This window comes from Kogia breviceps, chromosome 1 (assembly GCF_026419965.1).
Source record: "Kogia breviceps isolate mKogBre1 chromosome 1, mKogBre1 haplotype 1, whole genome shotgun sequence".
Classification (NCBI taxonomy): Eukaryota; Metazoa; Chordata; class Mammalia; order Artiodactyla; family Physeteridae; genus Kogia; species Kogia breviceps.
The window spans coordinates 113,833,673-113,840,522 of record NC_081310.1 but is presented as its reverse complement, the minus strand read 5'-3'; the positions used below and the strand labels follow the sequence as shown (position 1 = coordinate 113,840,522).

At 41.8% G+C, this 6,850-nt stretch overlaps 1 protein-coding gene across 1 annotated transcript in view; it reads left to right on the top strand.

Annotated features, from left to right (window-relative positions):
• The first annotated feature begins 555 nt into the window (after window positions 1-555).
• Window positions 556-6,850, top strand: part of WDR47 (WD repeat domain 47) — a 57,819-nt gene continuing 51,524 nt past the window's right edge. Inside the window, exon 1 of the mRNA XM_059078581.2 lies at window positions 556-1,346. The gene's annotated coding sequence lies outside the window, so the exon portion shown is untranslated. The remainder of the gene's footprint in view (window positions 1,347-6,850) is intronic.

Sequence of the window (6,850 nt, the reverse complement as noted above, 5' to 3'; positions counted from 1 at the left end):
TCAACAGACTATTTATTTCCAAGATATACTTGCTCACTTTTTCATTTTATACGTTCTGTAAAGTTTTTGTTGTTGTTGCTGTTTTTAACATCAAGACCCTGGGTAACATTATCTTGTGTTTACATTTATTTTTCCATCACTTATCACTGAGAGCGTTCTTAATGAAGACTTTCTTCCAGGAGTTAATCAGGGCTAGGCAATTTAAGTTTTGCAGTTAAGCTTCTGTGCTTGAATTGTTTTCCATCAATTTGTAAATATTTTTCTTAGAACATTTTCCTCAAGCTATAGCTTCTTTTATCTTGAATTGGGTCAAATTCTTCCTTTCCAGAAATGTTTCTGATGTTTATTACCAGTCCCTTTTGCCACATTTCTCTCACTTTGGGAGGCCCCACTTACTCTTGGCTTTTAGCCTTTGTGAGGACCAAGTTCTTACAGGTTTGTGTCCTGTATTCTTTCGTTAGCTCTACATGGTTTTACCCCTGAACGCTTAATTCAGCTCGGTTGCGCATCAGGTATATTTGTGGAATGCTGCTGCACCGATAGGGTGGGAACTAGTGAGGTTTGCTGTCATGGGGCTTACAACCAAAACGGGTGATGGAAAACAGTGAATGTGTTAAGTGTTAAATAACAAAAATACTTCAAGCATCAAGAAGGGGGAATTAAACTGCTGGAGTCTTCAGGAAGGAAGTGGGACCTGGAAAAGCAGAGAGAGGAGAAGGCGGCGAGATTTATTTCGCTATCCCTTATTAATAGATCAACAGGGAGGAGTCCTAAGAGTCACTTCTAAAGCACAGACGACTCTCGATTCGGAGGAGACAACCCCCTCCGCCCTATTTAGGGACGCGGGGTCACCAGCCACCAAAGGGTCTGCGTGCCGGCTGCTGGCCTCTCACGCAGTCGCCGAGCCGGCTTTTCCTTCGCGTCCAGATGGTCCTTGGAGCGCTAGCGGGGAGCCGGTCCACCAGACCAGTCCCCACCGTGCCCCGGGCTGGCGTCCGCCCAGCCAACTCTCCCTTCGACGCAGGCACCTGCCTGGCCGCCCCGCTCGGCGGGGTCCTGAGGCGCCTCGGGGAAGCGCGGCGATTGGCTGCGGCTCGGGGCTGGTGCTAGGCTGCAGCGCCACTTGACAACCGCAGTGTGTGAGAGGCTGAGCGGACGGTCGCCGGCCCGGGAGGGGGAGACTGGAGGAACAGCAGACTGACGAGCTGATGGATTGACGCCGAGCCCAGACCGCCGCCCTCACACTCCCTTTCCAGCCCAGAGCCCGCCGCTTGGGGGCCCCGTCCTCCGGCCTCCACGCCTCTTTCTCCTCCACGGTTTCTCCGGGCTCGTCCCGGAGCCCTCAGGTGAGCGACTTCGGGAGGCGGAGGCGGTGTCGGGCCGCGCTGCACACCTCGGGTTGCCATGGTCACCCGTCAACGCCTGTCACCACTTGACAGGGTTGCGACCGTGGCGACCCCCAAGGGCGGCGTTCGTGGCCCTGGAGAAGTGTCTTGGGTCGGCTTGGGTGCTGACTGGGTGGCGACTGGGGTCGTGGGTGAGGCCCCGGCGCCGACGGATGGGGGCCAGGCCCCGACGGGAAGCCGCCGCTCCTGAACCACACCTTTCTCTCGCTGCCAACCCGGCTCCGGGGGCCGAGCGACGGCCCTAGCCCTGGCACCGCCCGCCCCTGAGCAGTAAGCCAGTGCAGGGTTGGTGCCCACCTCGCTGCTGCTGCGGGGCGGGAGGGCGGCTGACTGCTCTGATTCTTCCTTCCTCGCCCCTCTGCCGAGCCCGAGCGACAGCCGAGCGACGCGCTCGCGTCCCTTTCTGGGCACGCCTTTGGCCGGGAGGAGGGGAGAGCGCTGCGGGGCTGGGGCAGCCCCGCGGGGGCCGGGTTTGGCCTTTCTGACGCCAGTGGCAGCAGGGCTTTAGGGGTCTGGGCGGGGTCCCGGAGGGGGGCAGCGACTGGGTTTGGAACTCGGGTTGGACCGGTGCCCCGGGGGCGTCTGCGTAGGAGACACGGGAACGGGAGCTTGTAGAACTCTTAGGGTTAAGCTGCTTTCTTATGTTGGGGAGAAAGAGATTGGGGCTGCAGCTCTGGCGCGAGGCCTTGGACGAAAGGGGCGGGGGCAGGTAGGGGCGCCTTTGACCAGCATTTGATTTTTTTCTTTTCTGTGCCCAGAGGTGCAGTCAGTAACCACGCATGGTATCTGAGCAGAGCGTTTTTGGCAACTTGGTTCTCTCTGCATAATGAAGGGAGAAGTCTTTGTTCCACCCACATTAATTGGTTGTGATCCTAACACTTATTTCCCTCCCTGTGCTGCGGACTTCTTAGAATGCTTCAAGAAGTTAATGGCACAGAGATTAACATGTAGGCTTTAATATGCTATAAACCTTTTCTTCACTGTAAATCCAAGTAGAATTTTTTTTGTCTCCAGTGTTACGTGTTGCCTTGAAATTTTACTCGAAAGGAGAAACGCCTAAGAGCCCATTTTCCTTTATATGACATATTCTTTGGTCTCATTTAGGAGGAAACTAATGAACAGTTTTACCTTAGGTTTCAGTGGGTAGATTGCTTCCACACTGGAAAGAAAAATTATTTTAGTGACCAACCAATTAAGCCATAACAGTATATTGTTAGGGGAAAAACACACACACAAACACTTGAATTTGATGCCATTATGGATATGTAATTTTTTGTGAAGGAATTTTAACCTCTTTTCCTTCCCCCCCTCCCTCTTCCTAATTCTTGTCTTTTTCTTTTTTAAAGTCAGTACTAGGAATGTATCATAAGAGAGCAGGGGTACTATCTTATGTTCCTAGTTACATAATTGTGTTCAGCCTCTTTTTCTGTTGGTGAAATTGAGTTTTATCAGTTAGTTACTTACTAAATAGTGTGTGATATGCTTTGATATATGCTGCAAAATAAGTATGAAAAGATACAGTTTTCCTCAGTAGCTCAGTAAGCTGGAAATCAGATTTCTAGGATTTAAGTTTCCCTTTGCTACTGATTGCAATCTTGGAAGAGCTACTTACCCTACTATTGACTTAATTTCCAGATGGTAGTACTTGCTATTGTATTAGTCTGGGAATGAGCTCTGAAGTTGAACAAAATAAAGTATTTGAAAGCACTTTGGAAAAAAATTTAAGGCATCTGTTGATTACCTTTTAACAGAATGGAGCATTGACATGGCTAATTAAAATTTTCTGCATGATCTATTTAGCATTTCTAGGTCCAGGACCTTATTTCTTACAGTGGCCTTAAAAAGGCTCATGGAAACTATTAAGATGCGTCTTTACTTCGTGGCAGAGGTTCTTTATTACTGTGGTAACGTGGAGAAAAGGGTGTTTCCTCCCTATATGTGGGTCAGGATTGCTTTCCTGCTTTCAGTAGGGTGTTCTCATATTTTAGAAAATAAGGCTATGGCCAATAACTCTTACTTGAGTTTCATTTGGTGTTAAATAATCCTCAGTGTGCATCATTGGTTCTTGAATAATCAAGAAATAGCTTACTTTATCCCCCCTGACCTTTGCTTTTCAAATATGAGTAATAGTGATAAGCTGCAATGTGCCAAGAGATAAATCTGTCATCACAGAACATGGCACACACTAATGGAGTTGTCATCAGTTTCACTTGAAGAGTTGGATAAAAAACAGTGTTTTTATATTAAACAGAAGATATATGGAGAATGTAATATTCACACTAATTTCTAGGTAAAATTCAAAGACTTCAAAGAAATTTTATGCTTATGGGCTCTGTGGGGATGGGTTCAGTTTCTTCTGTCCTTATGGAGAAAAGTTGAAGAAGCATTGCCTTAGACTTACTCAGCTAATAAATGACAAATCACTACACAGGACAGGAAATAAGTTGAATTCCGTTTTCTAAAACTTTGACATTAGCCTCAAGATTCCTTGAATCCTAACTATTCTCTTTGTTTTCACCCCGTATATGTTAGAATGTTATAATGGAAAGGTCACAGGATTTTAGACCCAGTCGTCCCATTCTTGCTTCTGCACTGTTTGCAGTGTGACCTTAGACAACTGACATCTCAGAGTATTAGTGTAATCATCTGTAAAATGAAACTGGAGAGTTGTGAGTGTTATATAGATGATGGATGGGAGTATTTAGCACAGGATCTGACATAGTGGATGCACAATAAATGTTAGTACTTTTTCCCTTCCCATCTCTGCATGTTAGGATATTAGCAATCCTTCAGACCCATTCTTAGCAAGATACCTCAGAACTTCCATGGCATTTTATTTGTAATTTTTTATGATACTCTTTACTTTATATTTTATGTATATTATTTTTATACAGAAAACTTTAATCCAGGTCTTCAGGTTATAAATCCAGTGCTGACCCATGTCTGAGAATACTTTTTTTTTTCCATTTAATTTTGAGACCATTTCATTGAATAGTCAAAGCTTACATATTTCAGCTGATTTTTCTTCCTTTTTATTTTGAGTTTGTTTTTGTTTGTGTAAAAAGATACCTTACAAAACACCACACCCTCCCTTAGAAGCCCTTGTTTTCTGTTTTATCTTCTTGTTCACCATAGTAACTCAATCATTGTATCCCAGGGATGCAGCATCGTGCCAGCACGTAATAGACACAAGTATTTTTAAATGAATACTTACTTCAAACATGTTACCACAAGTAGGAGTCTCTCCATGTGGCATCTTTAACATAATTGATCTAATCAGGATTCCCAGTGTTTCAAAATTACACCTAAAATTTTTTTTAAAAACAAGGTAAAAAAAAACCCCCAAAAACAAGGTAAACTTTTTCCAGAGTAAATTTTTATACTTTATCTGTAGCACAGTAGCTCTTCCATAGCATGCTATTAGCAACCCTACAGACAATGCCCTTATGAGTTCTAAAGGGGATAAATTTATATTGCACCAATCACATGCTTGCCACTCTACTAGGAGGTTGATCCCATTTCACAAGTCAACACTCTGTTTTATAGAGAAAGAGTACTACATGAAAAAGGACATAAAATTTTTATACTATTTATAGTTGATATATTTGATTTAAATAATGAATTCTGTGAAATCAATGAGTTTCTATGATTAAGTGCCATGTTTTGTGACTTTTGTTGATCTATTGAAAAAGAAAATGGAACTTACATAAAATCTTTGAGAAAGCTTTATAGAACTGAGCTAAAATTGGTGCCTTAATGTCCATTTTGGTTTAACATTTTTTCCTGTTTATTTATTTATCTATTTTCTTTCAGTTTTATTGATATATGATTGACATATAGCACTGGATAAGTTTAAGGTATATAGCATAATAATTTGACTTACATACATTATGAAGTAATTATCACAGCAAGTTTAGTAAACATTCATCATCTCATATAGATACAAAATTTAAAAAATAGAAAAAAATGTTTTTTCCCTTGTGATGAGAACTCTTAGGATTTACTCTCAACAACTTTCCTGTATAATATACAGCAGTGTTAATTATTTTCATCATGTAGTACATTACATTCCTAGTACTTGCTTATCTTATAACTGGAAGTTTGTACCTTTTGACAGCTTTCATCCAGTTCTCCCTTCCCCTGCTCCTTACCTCTTGTAACCACAAATCTGGTCTCTTTTTTCTATGAGTTTGTTTTTGAAGTATAATTATTGAAGACTGTGTTAGTTCCTGTTATATAACATAGTGATTTGATATTTCTATACATTTCAAAATGATCACCATGATAAGTCTAGTTACAATATGTCACCCTACAAAGATACTACATAGTTATTGACTATATTCCTCACACTATACATTTTATACCCATGACTCATTTATTTCAGAACTGGAACTTTGTACCTCTTAATTTCCCTCACCAGTTCTTTTCTCCCCCAACACCTTTCCCCTCTGGCAACCACCTGATTGTTCTCTGTATAATTGTTTCTGTTTTATGTTTTTTATATTCCACGTGTAAGTGAAATCATACAGTATTTACCTCTCTCTGTCTGACTTATTTCACTTAGCATAATACCCTGTAGGTCCATCCATGACAAGACTTCATTCTTTTTTATGGCTGAGTAATATTCCATTGTGCATATATGTGTGTGTGTGTGTGTGTGTGTGTGTGTGTGTATATTTATACACACACACACCCCACATCTTCTTTCTCAGTTCATCTACTGATGGACACTTAGGTTGCTTCCATATCTTGGCTTTTGTAAATAATGCTGCAGTGAACATAGGGGTGCATATATCTTTTCTAATTAATGTCTTCATTTTCTTCAGATAAATATCCAGGAGTGGAATTACTGGGTCCTATGGTAGTTCTATTTTTAATTTTTTGAGGAATCTCTGTACTGTTTTCCATAGTGGCTGCACCAATTTACATTCTCACCTACAGTCCCTGAGGGTTCCACGTCCTCACCAGCACTTGTTACTTGTTGTCTTTTTCAATAATAGCCATTATGACATGTGTGAGGTAATAATATCTCATTGTGGTTTGGATTTGTATTTCCCTGACGATTAGTGATGTTGAACATCTTTTCATGTGCCCTTTGGCCATCTGTATGTCTTTGGAAAAATGTCTGTTCAGATTCTCTACCCATTTTTTAATCAGGAATCAGGTGGTTTGTTTTTTGATGTTGAGATGTATGAGTTCTTTGCATATTTTGAATATTAACCCCTTACTGTATATATTGTTTGCAAATTTTTGTAAATTTTGCTGTTTTGTTGTTTACATTATTTTGAGAGCTTGGAAATAGAATTGGGTTGGTCTTCTTTCCAACTTTAGGAAAAGCTTTTGAAATGAAATTCTGGGAAGTGCAAAAAACAGTATCTCACAACTAGATGATGTAAAGCAACTTTAGGTGTGTCTAGGTGTGTTCATTGTATAGTACCCACATA